The 18,729-nt window shown below is 37.7% G+C and overlaps 1 protein-coding gene across 9 annotated transcripts in view; it reads right to left on the reverse strand.

The window, feature by feature from the left end:
• WNK3 (WNK lysine deficient protein kinase 3) overlaps positions 1-18,729 on the reverse strand; it is a 230,693-nt gene that overhangs the window by 38,164 nt on the left and 173,800 nt on the right. The window lies entirely within an intron of this gene.

Raw genomic sequence — 18,729 nt, forward strand, 5'->3', positions numbered from 1 at the left:
GGGAGGTCCCGGGTTCTGTTCCTGTCTCTTAAGGAAAAATACAAACAACAACAACAACAAAAAACAAGCAAAACAAATTTAAACAAACAAAACAGGGGAGCTGATGTGGTTCAGTGACTGAGCACCAGCTTCCCACACAAAAGGTCCTGGGTTCAATCCCCAGCCCCTGGTATTTCAAAAAAAAGATTAACATAAACAGTGATAAGTCATATTGACAGTATATACCTTGATATGATATAATAAGAAGAGTACTTTATCTCCATTATCATTCTAGTGAAAAACATATAACTATGATATAATCATGATAAAAACATTAGACAAATCCCAACTGATGGACATTCTACAAAATGCCTGACCAATATTCCTCAAAACTGTCAATGCCATCAGAAACAAGGAAAGCCAGAGAAACTGTCATGGTCAAGAGTATCCTAAAGAAACTTGTCAACTAAAGACAATGTGATATTCTTGATGGAATCCTAGAACTAAAAAAAAAAAAGATATTAGATAAAAGCTAAGGAAATATGAATTAATTATGGACTTTAATAATAACATCAATATTAGTTCATTAGTTGTGATAAGTATTAATGTAAGATGTTAATAATGGGGGAAATGAGATTTGGGGTATATTGCAACTCAGGCACAATTTTTCTGTAAATTTCAGAATGCTCTAAAAATAAAGTTTACTTGATAAAAATAGCAGTGGATGTAGCTAGTGGTGCTTATGGGGAAATATAAAGCATTAAATGTTTATATATACAAAAAAAGAAAGGTCTCAGATGAGCAATCTAAGCTTCCACCTTAAGAAAAAAGAAAAAGAAGAGCAAAACAAGCACAAATTATGCAGAAGGAAGGAAAGAATATAAGAGCAGAAATAAATTAAATTTTAAATAGGAAAAAACAAAAATCAATAAAGCAAAAATTGGATCTTATCTTTGAAAGATAAAAATGTTGCTAAATCTCAATCAAGACTGACAAAGAAAAAAGAAGACACAAATTATGAATATCAGGAATGAAAGAGGTGATGTCACTACAGACTCCCCAGACATTAATAAAGGAATAATATGAAGAACACTATACACAAAAATTTAACAACTTGGATAAAATGGACCAAGTACTCAAAAACCACAAGCCACCAGGAAGCGGATGAGGCTCAACTGATAGAGTTTCTGCCTAGCATATGGGAGGTCCAGGGTTTGATACCTAGGGCCTCCTGGCCCGTGTGGCAAACTGACCCATACGGAGAGCTGCTGTACACAAGGAGTCCTGCCCCGTGCAGGAGTAACCCCCACACAAGGAGTGGCCCCCAAGCAAGGAGTGCAGCCCCACACAGCAGTGCAGCCTGCCCAGGAGTGGTACCACCCACATGGAAAGCTGACGCAGCAAGATGACGCAACAAAAAGAGACACAGAGCTGAAGAAGCACAAGAGAATGATTACCTCTCTCCCACTCTGTAACCCAGGATGGGTTCCTGGAGCCACCTAATGAGAATACAACAGACACAGAAGAATGCACAGTGAATGGAGAGAAAGAGCAGACAACAGGGGTAGGGGAGTGGGGAGAAATAAAAAATAATAATAAAAAAACAAAAACCACAAGCCACCAAAACTTAGCCAACATGAAATATGTAAACTGAATGGACCTATAATTATTAATGAAAAACAGATAAAGCAACCATTTCAGAATTCTACCAATGCCAACAGAGCAAACTGAAAATTGTCTATCCAAAAGGAAATACCAAATTTCAGTCAAACAGTGGGTCAGTGACATTTTAACTTGGGGTAATTCCCATTCTCTCTCTCTCCCCAGCTCACTGTTGCAGTAGCCAGAAGTCAGCAGAATTACATAAAATGGAGAGATTGGATCTCTTTTGGAGCCCTGTTAAAAGCACCATTCCCAAAGCACAGTCAATATTTTGTCCAAACCTACAATAACCTAGAAAAGACTATATTCTCAAAGTGTAGTGGCTATGATTTTACTCAGAGTTAAGCTCAGCAGGGGGCGAGAGGTTGGGGAACATACCCACAGGGCACTACTAAAATTGTAAACTGCTGAAAATAACTCACCTACCAAAGGCTATGCTTCCAGGTGAGGCAAACAAGAGCCTGGCCTAGAATTAAACGGGGCCTCTCTCTAAGCTGAACTCAGCATATAAATACAATAACTTCCCCCCAGCATGGGACATGACTCCCAGGTATAAGCCTCTCTGGCACTGAGGGATTACTACTAAGCACCAACTAACAACACAACTGGAAAGAGACCTTGACCAAAAGGGGGAAAAGGTAAAGTCAAGTGAGTTTATATGGCTAGGAAACTTCAAAGTGACTAGGGAGGTCATTCCAGAGGTTATGCTTATGCATTTCTCAGTAGGATCTCATTGACTGACAAATTAGACACTACCCAAAACAGCAGGGCTCCTGAGGGCTCTGGAGACACCCAGGTACTATGGTCGGGGTAGATAGCTAATGAGTTTGGTGCCTTGCAGGTGGGCCCTACTTTGGGGTTTGTGCCCCCCAGTGTGACCAGAATTGGACTCAGTTGTGGTTTCCCTACACAAGGCTCTTCGGTCCCTTCTATTTGAATCTATAGATGGTGCTGGAGTTGGGAGGTGTATGTCCAAGAGACTTGAACGTTTGGACTGCCCATGTGCCAGCTGGGCCCTGAGTCTCAACGGAGTTGAAACACCTACTCTCCAGTTCATTGGATTCACCCGGAATGAACCAACAAGGAGGTGATGATGGACAACGAACATACCAAGGAACTGAGAGAGAGCCTACAACTGCAAGCAAGAGAGTCCCATCCATCGGCTGTATGGCACTGAAGCTCCCTCTCAATTAGAGATGGAATGGGCATCTCCATTCCAGAATCCTTAGGATTAGGGAATGATCTATGGACAAGAGTGGACTTACTGGTATTCTACTATAGGCTTATTGTGATTCTAGAAATGGAAGAAATTATATTATTGATGTGGAGGCAGTAGACACTGGAAGGTTCCCTCTCACTGGAGGGAGGGAAAACAGGTGTAATATGGGGGCAATTTTGGGACTTAGGAATTGTCCTGAATGACACTGCAATGACAGATACAGGCCATCATATATCTTGTCATAACCCACAGAATTGTGTGGGAGAGAGTGTAAACTACAATGTAAACTATAATTCATGCTTAGTGGCAATGCTCTAAAACGTGTTCATTAATTGCAATGAATGTACCACACTAATGAAAGATGTTGTTAATGTGGGTGGTGTGGGTGGCAGGGCATATGGGAATCCTCTATATTTTTAATGTAACATTTATATAATCTGAAAATCTTTTAAAAACTAGAAGTGAATTCTGGGAGAAGTAGATGAATATAGACATTTTTGAAAACCTCTGACATATTCTTAGGGATCTAAAAGTCTGCACATGCCCAAGAAAGACCTAAGAAAGTTCTTTCTGGCTGACTTCACTCCCTGGGCAACCGGGAAATAAAATCAAAGGTTGCCTTACAAACTGTCTAAAGTTTGAAGGTATGCCTTCTCAAAGAGATATCCTTGGCAAAGACATACAAGCAAGGCATTTAATGAAATCTCCTGACCATAAAACTGTACTGACCCAGAAGTGACCCCTAGGAAATTAAGCTAAAAAACAAAAAGAGAAAGTAAAAATAAATAAATGAATGAATGAATGAATGAATGAATGAATGAATGAATAAAAGGACCAGAGAACTCAGGGGACACACACTTCAGGTAATACAGAGTCTACATAGTGAGCCCAGGAAAGTCACTAAATAAATAAGCAGCAATAAGTAAAGCAATAACAAACAAACAAAAAACAACAAACCTTGGCAGGTAAAGGAATCTGAACCACAGTTGCTACAATACATTATTTAAAATGTCTAGTTTTTAATAAAAATTTAAGAGACATGGAAAAAAACAGCAAAGTATGCCACATACACAATTTAAAAAGGAGATAACAGAAAATGTCACAGAGGGGGCCCAGATTTTGGATTTTTAAATCAGCTCTTAAAAATCTATTTGAATAACTGAAGGGAAACCACACCTAAAAGTGGAAGCAAAGTTTGACAACAATGTCTTACTAAATACACATCAATAAAGAAGAAATTATATTTAAAAAGAGAAATTGTGGAGTTGAAAAATACAATAACTAAAGTGAAAACTTCCCTAGAGGGCTCAACAAAACATATGAACTGACAAAAGAAAGAATCAGTTAACAAGACAATAAGTCAAAAGAGAAATACATTCTGAGGAACAGAAAGAAAAAAGAATGAAGGAAAATGAACAGAGCTTCAGATCTGTGAGCCACCATCAAGCACAGCAAAATATGTATAATGGGAGTACCAAAAGGAGAAGAGAAAGAGAGGGGATCAAAACAAAATTATATTAAGATATAACAGGGGAAGCAGCTGTGGCTCAATTAGTTGGGCTCCCGTCTACCTTATGGGAGGCCCTGGGTTCACGTCCCAGGGCCTCCTTGTGAAGGCAGGCTCGCCTGCACGCCACAGAGAGCCGCCGGCCAGTAAGCACCACCTGAGAGTTGCCTGGCCTGCAAGTGCTGTGGAGAGCTGACTCAGCAAGGTGACACATAAAAAAGTAGACAAATAAAAACACAGACTCTCTCTCACCCTGCTCTTTTACCTGCGGAGCAATCCTGCCCTCTGTGTGCCACTGTCGCCATTTTTCTTCCAACACATGGCCACACAGGTTTAATGGCAGAACTTGGACCTGGGAGGCACCATGAGATGAACTCACTCGTGGCTAACTCCTAAGACCTTTGCAAATTTCCAGGATGCTGGCTCGGAACTCCGCATATCAGATTTGGGGATCGCCTTTACAAACTGGATAACAGTGAAAAATGTTTGCTGCCTGGTGGAATTCTCAACCCTTAGGGTTGAACGTCCATTCTTCTAGTCCAGCAGCCAAGGACTGGGGAGGGGGTCTCCCACCTCAAGTGCTGATGTTCCTAAAAGCAGCAAGTCATGAGAAAAACCAGGTTTCGCTGAGACTTCAATGATATCACACAGGATGTTTCTTTTTGTTGCGTCATGTTGCTGTGTCAGCTCTCCGTGTGTGCGGTGCCATTCCTGGGCAGGCTGCACTTTCTTTCGCGCTGGGCAGCTCTCTTTATGGGGCGCACTCCTTGCATATGGTGCTCCCCTATGCGGGGACACCCCTGTGTGGCAGGGCACTCCTTGCGCACATCAGCACTGCGCATGGGCCAGCTCCACACGGGTCAAGGCAGCCCGGGATTTGAACCATGGACCTCCCATGTGGTAGGCTGACGCCCTGTCCATTGGGCCAAGTCTGCTTCCCTTAAACTTTATTTTAAAGTTAAACTTATTTTGTAAAAGAATGAATGTTTTACATAACTTTAGTGAGCTGGGTTTTCCTGTCTCTCTATTTGTGTCTGTCAATTTGCTGTGTATCTTGATACATTTGTGAAGCAGGCTTGTAAGACAGGGAATCAATACATAGATCTGGAACATGCAAGAAGTCCACATGGACATCAATAACCCCCAAGATGGCTGCTGAAAGACCTTCCCCAAGATTCTGCCACTCAGAAGAAGACGTCCTCCGGAAGCCAGGAAAAGCCCAGATATTCCCCAAGGACTTTATCAGTGGGCCCTCCTGGGAGATTAATGAGAGAAATAATCAATGGTGAACAGCTGGAACTCTTCCCCTGCCATTAGCAAAGGGGTGGTATAATCAACAGTTCAAAAAGACAGGCACCAGGGCCAGAGTTCTCACCTGTGGACTGGTCCCTGCCCTCTGCGCACACTGCTCACTGTTTTTCCTCTGCCATGTGGCCACGCAAATAAAACTTGAGCATTTATAACCTATAATGGGAACTGTAGTCTGTAAACCAGCCCTTCTTTATCACTTTTCAACCCCTTCCTCTTCACCTGGGACCCATGATCGGTTATTTTTTCTCATTTCTTGTCCCTCCTTGCCTGAATAAATTACTGGCCCAACTAAAAAATAAATAAATAAATAAAATAAAAACACAGAAGAGCGTGCAGTGAATTTACACAGAGAGCAGGCAACAAGCAACCCACAAAGGGCGGGGCGGGAAATAAATATAAAGAAAGAAAGAAACACACACACACAGAAGAACGCACAGAGAATGGACACAGAGAACAGACAGCAAGAAAGCCATAAGGGGGGGGGTGAAGATGTAAGAGCCAAAAATGCTCCAAATTTGATGAAAAATATTAGTCAATATGCACAAGAAGCTCAATGAACTACAAGTAGAATAAACTCAATTGGATACACACCTAGACAAATCATAGTCAATTTAATAACGTAAAAAACAAAATATTGAAAGAAAGAAGAGAGGGATATCACATATAACGGATCCTCAATAAAATTAACAGCTGACTTCACATCAGAAACCATATAAGCGAGAAGAAAATAGGATGACTTCTTCAAAGTGTTGAAAGAAGACGACTATAAAACAAGAATTCCATATCCAACTAAACCCTCTTTCAAGAATGGAGTAAAAATGAAAACATTTCTAGATAAACAAAAATGGGAAATTCATAACTAGAAGATCGGCCTTACATAAAAAACTAAAGGGAGTCCTTCAGAGGCAAATAAGAGACAGTAGAGAGTAACCTAAATCCATATGAAGAAATAAAGAGCACTGGTAAAGGTAACTACATAGGTGATATAAAAGACAGTATAAATGTGCTTTTTCTTTATAATTCTTTTCTTCTTTTATCGAACCAGGCCCCCCAAAGTCTCCCTTGTCTGTTTGCTCATTGTTTTTGCTGCACTTATTGTCTGCTCAATGTTTGCTCATTGTCTGTTTCTTTTTTTTTTAAGATTTATTTTTTTATTTCTCGCCCACCCCCCCAGCAGTTATCTGCTCTCTGTGTCCATTTGCTGTGTGTTCTTCTGTGTCTGACTGTATTCTTGTCAGCGGCACCCAGAATCTGTGTCTCCTTTTGTTGCATCATCTTGATGTATCAGCTCTCCGTGTGTGCAGTGTCACTCCTGTGAGCTGGCCCACATGCACGGCTGATGCACGCAAGGAGTGCCGTGCCATGCAGGGGTGTCCCCTGCGTAGGGGATCTCCATGTGCAAGGAGTGCACCCCGTAAGGAGAGCTGCCCAGCGTGAAAGAAAGTGTAGCCTGCCCAGGAATGGTGCCACACACACGGAGAGCTGACACAACAAGATGACGCAACAAAAAGAAACACAGATTCCTGTGCTGCTGACAAGAACAGAAGCAGACAAAAAGAAGAACAAGCAGCAAATCGACACAGAGAACAGACAACCGGGGCAGGAGGGGGAGGAAGGGGAGAGAAATAAACAAAATAAATCTTTAAAAAAATAAAAGTTACACTAGAAAATATCTATTTAATGTAAAAGAAGGGAAAAATTATGTAAAAGAGGAACAAAAAAAGACATAACGATATAGAGAACAAAGAACAAAATGGCAGGCATTTATATTACCTTCTACATAATTACATTCAATGGAAATGAAATAAACATCTCAAGGAAAAAGCAGAGGTTGGCAGAATTCATGAAAAAATAGAGCCTAACTACATGCAATCTACAAGTTAACAGTTCTGATTCAAAGTAACATATATTTTAAAAGTAAAAGGATGAACCTCAACAAACCAATCACAAGTAAAGAGATTGAAACAGTCATCAAACAGCTCCCCTAAATGAAAATCCCAGGACCAGAGGGTTTCACAGGTCAGTTCTACCACGCATTCAAAGAAGATTTAGTACCAATCTTACTCATGCTCTTGGAAAAAATTGAACAAGAAGGAACACTACCAAACTCATTCTATGAAGCCAATATCATTCTCATACCAAAGCCAGATATAGACATTACAAAAAAAGAAAATTACAGACCCATTTCTCTAATGAACACAGATGCAAAAATCCTCAGGAAAATACTTGCTAATTGAATGCAACTATACATTAAAAGAATTAACCATCATAATCAAGTGGGTTTTATACCAGGCATGCAAGGCTGGTTCAACACAAGAAAATCAATCAGCAGAATACACCACATTAATATGTCAAAGAAGAAAAATCGCATGATCTTAACAATTGACACAGAAAAGGCATTTGACAAAATACAGCTTCTTTTCTTGATAAAAATACTACAAAAAATAGGAATTGAAGGAAACCTTCTCAACATGATAAAGGCCATATACGAAAAACCCACAGCTAACATTGTACTCAATGGTGAAATAGTAACATTGAGATCAGGGACAAGACAAGGATGCCCACTGTCACCCCTATTGTTCAATATAGTGCTAGAGGTTCTAGCTAGAGCGATTGGGCAAGAAAAAGAAATAAAAGGCATCCAAATTGGAAAGGAAGAATTAAAACTTTCACTATTCACAGATGATATGACTGTATATTTAGAAAGTCCTGAAAAGTCTACAACAAAGCTGCTAGAGCTTAAAAATGATTTCGGTAGTGTCAGGATACAAGATCAATATGCAAAAATCAGTAGTGTTTCTATACACTAATAATGCACAATCTGAGGAAGAAGTCAGGAAAGAAATTTCATTTCCAAAGCAACTAAAAGAATCAAGTATTTAAGAATAAACTTAACCAAGGATGCAAAAGCACTTGTATTCAGAAAACTATAATGCATTCCTAAAAGAAATTTTTAAAAAAAGACCTAATAATTGAAAGAACATTCCATGGTCATGGAATGGATTGGAAGACTAAATATCATTAAGATGTCCGTTCTACCCAAATTGATATACAGATTCAATGCAATCCCAATAAAAAAATTTCACCAGCAACTATTCCTAATCTATAGAATATGACACTGAACAACAGGAAAATACACACTCTACTGCACAGGTAAACATCTTCAGGAAAGACATGTGCTAGGAATAAATATCAATAAAATTAAAAGGATTGCATTCATGGAAATTATTTGTTCAAACCACAATGAAATAGAATTAGAAATCAATGAAGGAAGGAAATTTGCGAAATTCACAAATATGTGAAAACTCAACACCATGCTCCTAATTAACCATTGGTTCAAGTAAGAAAACCCCAGGAAAATTAGAACTATTTTGACATGAATGAAAATGAAAATATAAATTACCAAAATTTAAGAAATGCAGCTAAGCAATGCTTAGAGGAAAATCTATAACTATAAATGCCCATATTAAATAAAAGACTTCAAATCAATAACCTACTATTTCTCAAAGATCAGATTATGGTATGATTGTACAACTTGGTTAATTTGTTTAGTGGGTGAATAATTATATGGTATGAAATATATCTAATGAGTTTGTAAACAAACAAAAAAAGAAATGTAATGAAAAAGAAGAAACAGTTTCCAGAACATTTATGAAGCCATCTATCTTAGTTTGCCAGGACTACTGTGAAAAATATGATAAATTACAGGAATCATAAAATATGTGGATTCTGTGACTGGCTTCTTTCACTATAATGTTTTCAGCGTTCATCTGTGTTGTCATATGTATCAGGACTTCATTCTATTTTATTGCTGAATAATATTAAATTTACAGATATGCAATATTTTATTCATCCATTCCTCAATTGAAGAAGTTTTCTTCTACTCCTAGTTTTTTTAGTTTTTCCTTTATTTACCAAGCAGAGGTGTTGGTTTTTATCAAATGCCTTTTCTACTTCACTTGTTGATATGGTGTATTACACTGATATTCTTAAGATGAACTACCCTTGGATACCTGGGATAAATCCCACTTGATCATGGTGGATGATTCTTTCACTGCAGTGTTGGATTTGGTTTCCTAGTACTTTTGAGGATTTTATATCTGTATTCATAAGGGATTTGGGTCTGTAAATTTCTTTTCTGGTAGTATCTTTACCTGGCTTTGGTCTTAGGGCAGGGGTTCTTAACCTTTTTTGTTCCACAGACCCCTTTGCCAGTCACACCCCCTGAAATCTTTCCACGGACCCCCTGCAGGATGGGGGGACTGTGGACCCCTGGTTAAGAACCCCTGTCGTAGAGTGATGTTGGCTTCATAGAATGAGTTAGGTAGTGCTCCCTCCTCTTCATTTTTTTTTTGGAAAAGTCTGAGCAGGTTTGATATTAATTCTTCTTGGAATGCTTGTAAACTTTCCCTGTGAATCTACTGGTCCAGGGTTTTTCTTTGTTGGGAGGTTTTTGATTACTGATTCAATTTCTTGACTAGTTGTTTATTAGGATCTTCTACTTCTTTAATCAGTGCAGGTAGGTTGTGTATTTCTAGGAATTTGTCCATTTCATCTAGGTTATTGAGTTTGTTGGCATACTGCTGTTCACAGTATCCTCTTATGATCCTTTTTTCTGCGGGGCTAGCAGTAATTTCCCACCTTTCATTTCGGATTATAGATATTTGTGTCCCCTTTTTTTCTTTTGTCAGGCTGCCTAAAGTTTTGTCTCTGTTATTGATCTTTACAAAGAGCCAGCTTTTGGTTTTATTGATTCTTTTTATTGTTATTTTATTCTCTATTTCATTTTCTCCACTCTAATCTTTGTTATTTCCTTCCTTCTGCTTGCTTTGGATTTAGTTGGCTCTTATTTTTCTAGATGCTCCAGTTGTGAGGTTAGGTCTCTGATTTCAGATCTTTCTTCTTTTTAAATAAATTTCCCTCTCAGTATTGCCTTTGTAGCTTCCCTTAGGTTTTGGTATATTCCATTTTAATTTTCATTCACCTCAAAATATTTCCTAATTTCCCTTTTGATTTCTTCTTTGACTCATTGGTTGTTTAAGAGTATGTTGTTTAATTTCATATATGTGTGAATTTTCCAGATCTCCCTCTGTTATTGATTTTAATTTTTCAATTTTTCATTTACATATTTTTCAAGTTTGAATTTGAGATACAATCTTCAATATCAAACACATATATATTATATGATATGGTAACAATTGTAGTTCAGAAAAGTAATGTTTGATTTTTTTCCCTGGCAGTTGGTTTGTTTTTATTTGCATCTGCTAAGTTCACCCATAGACTTTTATGTCCTTAGTACTATAGTCCCTGGAGTTTTCAATGACCTCTTTTTTAAAATATATTTTTATTTAAAAAAAATACTTAGATTACACAAAATGTTAAACAAATAAATATAAGGGATTCCCATATGCCCCACTCCCCACACGTCCTGCTCTTCCCCACATTAACAACTTCTTTCATTAGTGTGGTATATTCATTGTAATTGATGAACACATTTGGAACACTGCCACTAAGCATGGATTATAGTTTACATTATAGTTTACACTCTCTCCCACTGAATTCTATTGGTTATGGCAGGATCTATAATGGCCTGTATCCGTCATTGCAATGTCATTCAGGATAATTTCAAGTCCCAAAAATGCCCTCTTTTTCCCTCTTTCTGCCTTCAGTACCTCCAGTGGCCACTGTCTCCACATCAGTGATGTAATTTCTTCCATTGCTAGAATCACAATAAGTCTACAGTAGATTTTCTAGCTTCATTCCATTGTTGTCTGAGAAGACACACTGCATGATTTCAGTATTTTTTAATTTATTGAGACTTGTTTTGTGAACTGACAAATAGTCTGTCCTGAAGAATGATTCATGTGCATTTGAAAAAGTGTATTATGCTGCTGTTAGGTGATGAGTTCTATATAGTGCTCTTCTATTTTACTTCTGTTCTTCTGTCTAATGTTTTATCCATTATTAAAAGTATTATACTGAAATCTGCTATGAATGTAGAACAATCTATTTCTCCCTTCAAATCTGTCATATTTGCTTGTATAATTAAAATTGTTGTCTTCCTGTTGAACTGACTCCTTTAGCAGTATAATGACCTTCTTTCTTCCTATTAACAGTTTTTGACCTAAGGTCTATTTTATCTGATATTAGTAGAGTTACCCTAGAACTCTTGGTTACTACTTGCAGGTATGTATTTTTTCCATCTTTTCATGTTCAATCTACTTGTGGTTTTGAATTTAAGGTGAGTCTTTCAAAAACAGCAAATAGCTGGTTACACTTTTTTAACCATTCTGCCAACCTTTGCCTTTTGACTAGAGAGTTTAATCCATTTACCTTTGAAATAACTAATAATAATGGAAGACTTTCTTCCTCCAATCTATTTTGTCTTTGTCCATCATACCCTTTTTTGACTTTCAATTGTTCCATTAATGGCTACTTTCATATTTATTTCATGTTTTGTATTACACCATTTTGAGGCCCTACTCGTTTCTTTCTGTATATAATTTTCATATGTTTTCTTTGTGGTTATCATGGAGCTAAAATTTAACATCCTAAATCTGTAACAATCACATTCATTTTGATACCAACTTAATTTCACTAGCATATACATATATTGTTCCTATACAGTATCACAAATGTAAAATTCTTGGTTGGCAAATTTCTTCTAGCACTTTACGTATTTTTTTTTTTTTTTTTTTTAAAGATTTATTTATTTATTTAAGTCCCCCCCTCCCCTGGTTGTCTGTTCTTGGTGTCTATTTGCTGCATCTTGTTTCTTTGTCCGCTTCTGTTGTCGTCAGCGGCACAGGAAGTGTGGGCGGCGCCATTCCTGGGCAGGCTGCTCTTTCTTTTCACGCTGGGCGGCTTTCCTCACGGGCGCACTCCTTGCACGTGGGGCTCCCCCACACAGGGGACACCCTTGCGTGGCACAGCACTCCTTGCGCGCATCAGCACTGCGCATGGCCAGCTCCACACGGGTCAAGGAGGCCCGGGGTTTGAACCGCGGACCTCCCATATGGTAGACGGACGCCCTAACCACTGGGCCAAAGTCCGTTTTCCTACGTATTTCATCTCACTGCCTTCTCTCCATAGTTTCTGACAAGGTATTGGCACTTAATCTTATTCAGACTTTCTTGGACTTAACACATTGCATTTCTCTTGCATCTTTCGGTACTCTCTCCTTATTCTTGGCATTTGACAGTTTTACCATTTGGGCATGGTTCTTTTCTAGTTTCAGGTTTGCTGGGCTTCTTGTATGTGCTTATTCATGTCTTTCATTAAATTTAGGAAGTTTCTGCCATAATATTTTTAAGTCCTCCTGCCTCTTTTTCTCTTTCATCTCCTTCTGGGATTCCCATAATGCATATATTGTATGCCTGATGGTGTCCCATAGGTCTCTAAGGCTCTATTCTGTTGTTGTTGTTTTTTTTTATTATTCATTTTTTTAAAATATTACATTCAAAAAATACGAGGTCCCATTCAACCCCACCACCCCCACCCCACCACTCCCCCCACAGCAACACTCTCTCCCATCATCATGACACATCCATTGCATTTGGTAAGTACATCTCTGGACATCGCTGCACCTCATGATCAATGGTCCACATCATAGCCCATACTCTCCCACGTTCCATCCAGTGGGCCCTGGGGGGATCTACAATGTCCCATAATTGTCCGTGAAGCACCACCCAGGACAACTCCGAGTCCCGAAAACGCCTCCACATCTCATCTCTTCCTCCCATTCCCTGCACCCAGCAGCCACCATGGCCACTTTTCCCACACCAATGCCACATTTTCTCTGTGGACCTTGGATTGGTTGTGTCCATTGCACATCTATGTCAAGAGGGGGCTTAGATTCCACATGGATACTGGATGCAATCCTCCTGCTTTCAGTTGTCAGCACTCTAGGCTCCACGGTGTGGTGGTTGGCATTCTTCAACTCCATGTTAGCTGAGTGGGGTAAGTCCAATAAATCAGAGTGTAGGAGTTGAAGTCTGTTGAGGTTCAGGGCGTGGCTATCATATTGTCAGTCCAGAGATTCAAATCCCCTAGATATATCTTAAACCCCAGCACCAACTACAATTCCAGTAAAGTAGCATGAAAGTCTTGTGAAAAGAGATCCCACCTGAGTCCAGTTCCATCACGCAGAAACACCAGCTCCAAAGAAGGGCCAACTGACATGACAGTGAACCCCATCTGCCATGACCATAGAACCCGTGGGTCTCTTTAGCCCTCAAAAGAACCAATACCTGGGGTTGTATGTACTTTATCTGTCTCTGAGACTCTGCTCAGGTGTGCATAAGGGCAATCCTTCTGACAACCTCCTTACTATTTTTAAAATTTTTCTTCTCAGCCTGAATCATTTCAATTGTTTTATCTCTGATTTTTCTTCTTCCAGCTCCAATACGTTGTTGAAACCTTCTAGGGATATTTTCATTTCAGTTATTGTGATCTTCAACTTCCCTTGAAATAGACTTTCACCCCTCTGAAGTGCTCTATTTTATAACTTAATGTAGGTAGCCATTTGCCCCAGGCTGCTTCAACTTAATTATTTCTTTCACTGTTTCAACAGTCTGAAAACTGCTTTTCTGCCTTTCGGACAAATTCTGGGAGGAGGAGGCTGAGACAAGATTCCTAGTTCAACCATTCAGGCTTCCATATTATAGACTGGCATTGACATACACATGCCCTAGTATGTACAGGGGTTACTCTCCTCTCTTTGGAATAGGGCCAGGGACCCACAATGGGAAGGCAGGCTTGCTCCACACTGTGCTGGAAAGAGGGTGGGCAAGAAGCTAGCAAGGGCACCACGAGCTTTTCCTACCATTTTTCAAGATGCTTTTTCTTGAATCGGCACTTGCCCAGTTATTGCAACCTTGAACTGTTTTCCAGAATTTTAAGGGAGATGGCTCTGCCAGTTTTTGCCAGTTGTTCAAAGATTCTGTGTGTTGGGGGTAGAACATCACCCTGGAGTAATGTCTTATACAGTGTCTTATATAACCCTCTTGGTCAGCTGGAATGTCGTCTCATCTTAATAGGATCTTTGAAGAGTCCATTTGCAAATGAGTTCACACATGTAAGACTGGGAGTTTAGAATTTAAGAATGTCTTTGTGGGAGACATGATTCATTTTATCACACCAGCATTTTCCTGATACCAAAACCAGAAAAAGACAGTGCTCAAACAAATAAAAACAAAAACAATGAATGAAAACTACAGAACAATATTCATCATGAACTTAATAAATAAGAACAAAAACAATGAATGAATGAAAACTATAGACCACTATTCCTCATGAACTTAAATGCAAAAATCCTCTACAAAATATTAGCGAATTGAACTAGGAATATATAAGAGGAATAATAAGCCATGAAAAAATAGGGTTTAATTTGGGGATGCAAAGCTGGATAATATTTTTTAAAAATCAATGTCATCACTATATGAAAGATTTAAAGAAGAAAATTCACATGAATATATTAACTGATGCAGAAAAACAATGGACAAAATTCAATAGCCAGTCATGATAAACCTCTTAGAAACTAGAAATAGAAGAGAATTTTCTTAAATTGATGAAGCACATCTATAAATAACTTAATGCTAAAATACTTAATAGTAAAAGACTGGAAATTTTCCCCCTAAAAATTGAAATAAGGCAAGGAAACTCAACATCATATTGGAATTTTTAGCCGTACAGTAAGGCAAGAAAAGTAAAAGCATTTAGACGGGAAGGAAAAGATAAAATTGTCTCTATCCATAGGCGACATACTTTCCATGCAGAAAATCCCAAAGAATCTACAAGAAAACTCCTAGAACAAATAAGTGAGTTTATGGCAAGCTCTTAGAGTCAAAGGTCAAAACACAAAAATTAATCATATTTCTATATACCAATAATATATGCTTGAAAACCAGACTTTTCAAAAACATTATCATTTATAGTATCTTCTCCTTAGGTATAAATATAACAAAATATATACTGGATATGTATACTGAAAAATATAAAAAGCCAATAAAAGAAATCAAGGAATGCCTTAAAAAATGGACACACCCCATATTTGATTGGCAGACTCATCATAGTAAAAATGTTGACTCTTCCCAAATTGATATGTAAGTTTAATATATTAATAACCCCAATCAAAATCTCAGGAGAAGATTTTTGTAGATATAGTCAAGCTGATTTTAAAAGTTGTGTGCATAGGCAAAGAATAAAATTGGAGTAATGATAAAACTTGATTATATTAATATCAATTTAAGTCATAGTAAAAGGCTACTGTAATCAAGATAGTGTGATATCAGTGAAAGGACAGACACATAGATCAGTGGAACAGAATACAAAAGTCTAGAAAAAGACCCACATATATGGCCAAATGATGTTTGACAAAGGTGCAAAAGCAATTCAATTGAGAAAGGATAGTTTTTTAAATAAATGGTAATGGAACAATTTATCATCCATATGTAAAGAAAGGAACCTCACCCAAACCTTACACCTTACACAAAGATTAACTCAAAAAGTGTCATAGAGTTAAATGTAATACATAAAACTATAAAACTTTTAAAGGAAAATCTTTGTGACCTAGGATTAGGTAGAGTTTTTAAAATATTATGCAAATATTACAATAAATAAAAGAAAAATTTGATAATTAAACTTTGCTTTGCCAATGACACTATTAAGAGAATGAAAAGACAAGCTATAGACTAGGAGAAAATATTTGCAAATCACATATGCAACAAGGATTTATATCCAAAATATATAAAAACCTCTCAGGGCACAACCATAAGAAAATCAACAGCCTAATTTTTTTAAATGACAAAAAATGTTAACTTTGAGAAAAATTGGTTAAAGGGTATGTGGAATCATTCTATATTATTTCTTCAACTGCATGCAAATCCACAATTATCTCAATGAAATTTCAACTAAAAAAATAAAACCCAGGGAGTGGGTATAGCTCAGTTGCTTGAGCACCTGCTTTTCATGTACAAATTCCCAGGTTCAATCCCCGGTACCTCCTAAAAATAATAATAAATAAAAGTAAAAACAAATAAACAAAGCAATACAACAAAAATGATAAAAGTCTTGAACAGCTTATATGGATGGCAACTAAGCCAGGAAAAAATGCTCAATATCACTATTAGGGAAATAATGAAAATGAAAACTACCAAAATACACCATCAGCTTGGCTAATAAAAAATACAGATGATATCAAGTGTTTAAAGAGGAGACAGAGAAACTCTATATATCATACATTGTGGTGGGAATAAAAAATGATACTGTTCCTCTGGAAACAATTAGTCAGTTTCTTAAAAATTTAAAATACACATACTATATGACTCAGCCATCCCACTTCTGGGTATTTTATACAAGTGAACTGAAAACTTAAATTCACACAAAAACCAATACATGAATATTAATAAAACCTTTATTTGTTAAAAAAAATTCAAAACTGGAAACAACCCAAATGTCCTTCAACAAGTAAATAACTGATAACATCTACACCACAGAACATTAATCAGCAATAAAAAGAACAAACTAGTGTGACACAAAATAACTTGAAGAATTTTAAGAGAATTAAGCTGACAGAAGGAAGCCAGTCTGAAAGGTTACATGCTATATGATTCCATTTTTATGACAATCTTATGAAAGTCTATAAATGATAATTTAAAAAATAACTCCCTATTAAAAACCTCTTATATAGCTTTTTTCAAAACAAATTTACTATGTATTTTATAGGATAAACAAATGTCACTCTCTACCCACCCTAAATTTTCTGCCAAAGAAAACTGCCTCACCCATCCATAGCATTTCTAAAGGTGCAGCAAGCTTGTATTTTCACCATGAGATATTACGCCACTGACATAGCTGGTTAGAGAGAGGCAAACATCTGACTGGAGAACAGTCAATCCAAGTAGCAATGGTCTCTGACCATTCCTGGCATGAAAAAGATGGGAAGAGACAAAATTTCTCTCCCTGAAATTTGACTAATGCCAATTCAGTGGGATCTGAAAGTTAAAGAATGTTTTGGAATCCTAACAAACCAAAACCATCTGCAGGCTGAAGTTATGAGGAAGCAAAACTACACATAGTAGAGGAAGTCATTTTGGAACAAAACCGAATAAAATAAAGTATAGCTATTAGTGGTAAATCATTAGACTAAAACTCCACACACTTGTGCTACTGAATCCCCAAACTGCCTTCAATCCAAGCCTATCCCTCATCTCTATGAGGATTATCCAAATTACAGTTCCCTTTCTTCAATTCTATATTAGTTTTCTTTTGCTGCTATAACAAACTACCATGAACTTAGTGGCTTAAAACAGCACGAGGTCGAAGTCTGATGGTTGCATTGGGCTAAAATCAAGGTGTTGGCAAGAACATCTTCCTTCTGGAAGCTCTAGAGGAAAATCTGTTTCCTTTCCTTTTCCAGTTTCTAGAGGCTGCTTGCATACCTTGCTTCATGGCCCTATGTCTCCATCTTCAAAGTCAACAATATTGTATCTCTCTGACTCTGCTTCTCTGCTCATATCTTTTCTTTGACCCTTTCTTTCATCTCCCTCTTTTACTTTTAAGGAATCTTGTGAATATATTAGGCCCACCTGGATAATTCAGGATACTCTCCCTATTTTAAACTCAACTGATTAACAGCCTTAATTCCATCTGCAATTTTAATTTCCTTTGCTATGTAACATAATATAGTCATAGCTTCCAGATATAAGGACATGAACAAATTTGGGGGGGGCATTAGTCTATCACAAATTCTCCTGAGATATATATATTCTTAGAGTCCACCCTCAACCCCCACCTTGGCTTGGCAAACATAATCAAAGAAGCCTGACCTGACTAACAACTTCTTTATTGGTTAAAGTAGAGACTGACCCTCTTTTTTCAAGGTCAAAGAAGTGCCATTTGTAATAGTTTTATTACAAATAAAGATCTCTTACTTCAGACAGAATAGGAGTATATTTTTAAGATTATCCTTGTGTCAAACACATTCCCAAAAAAACTCAAAATGCTAGACCAACAGTTCCCATTGACAACATTTCAAAAACTATTCTGGGGA

The sequence above is a fragment of the Dasypus novemcinctus genome, chromosome X (genome assembly GCF_030445035.2).
Source record: "Dasypus novemcinctus isolate mDasNov1 chromosome X, mDasNov1.1.hap2, whole genome shotgun sequence".
NCBI classification, from domain to species: Eukaryota; Metazoa; Chordata; class Mammalia; order Cingulata; family Dasypodidae; genus Dasypus; species Dasypus novemcinctus.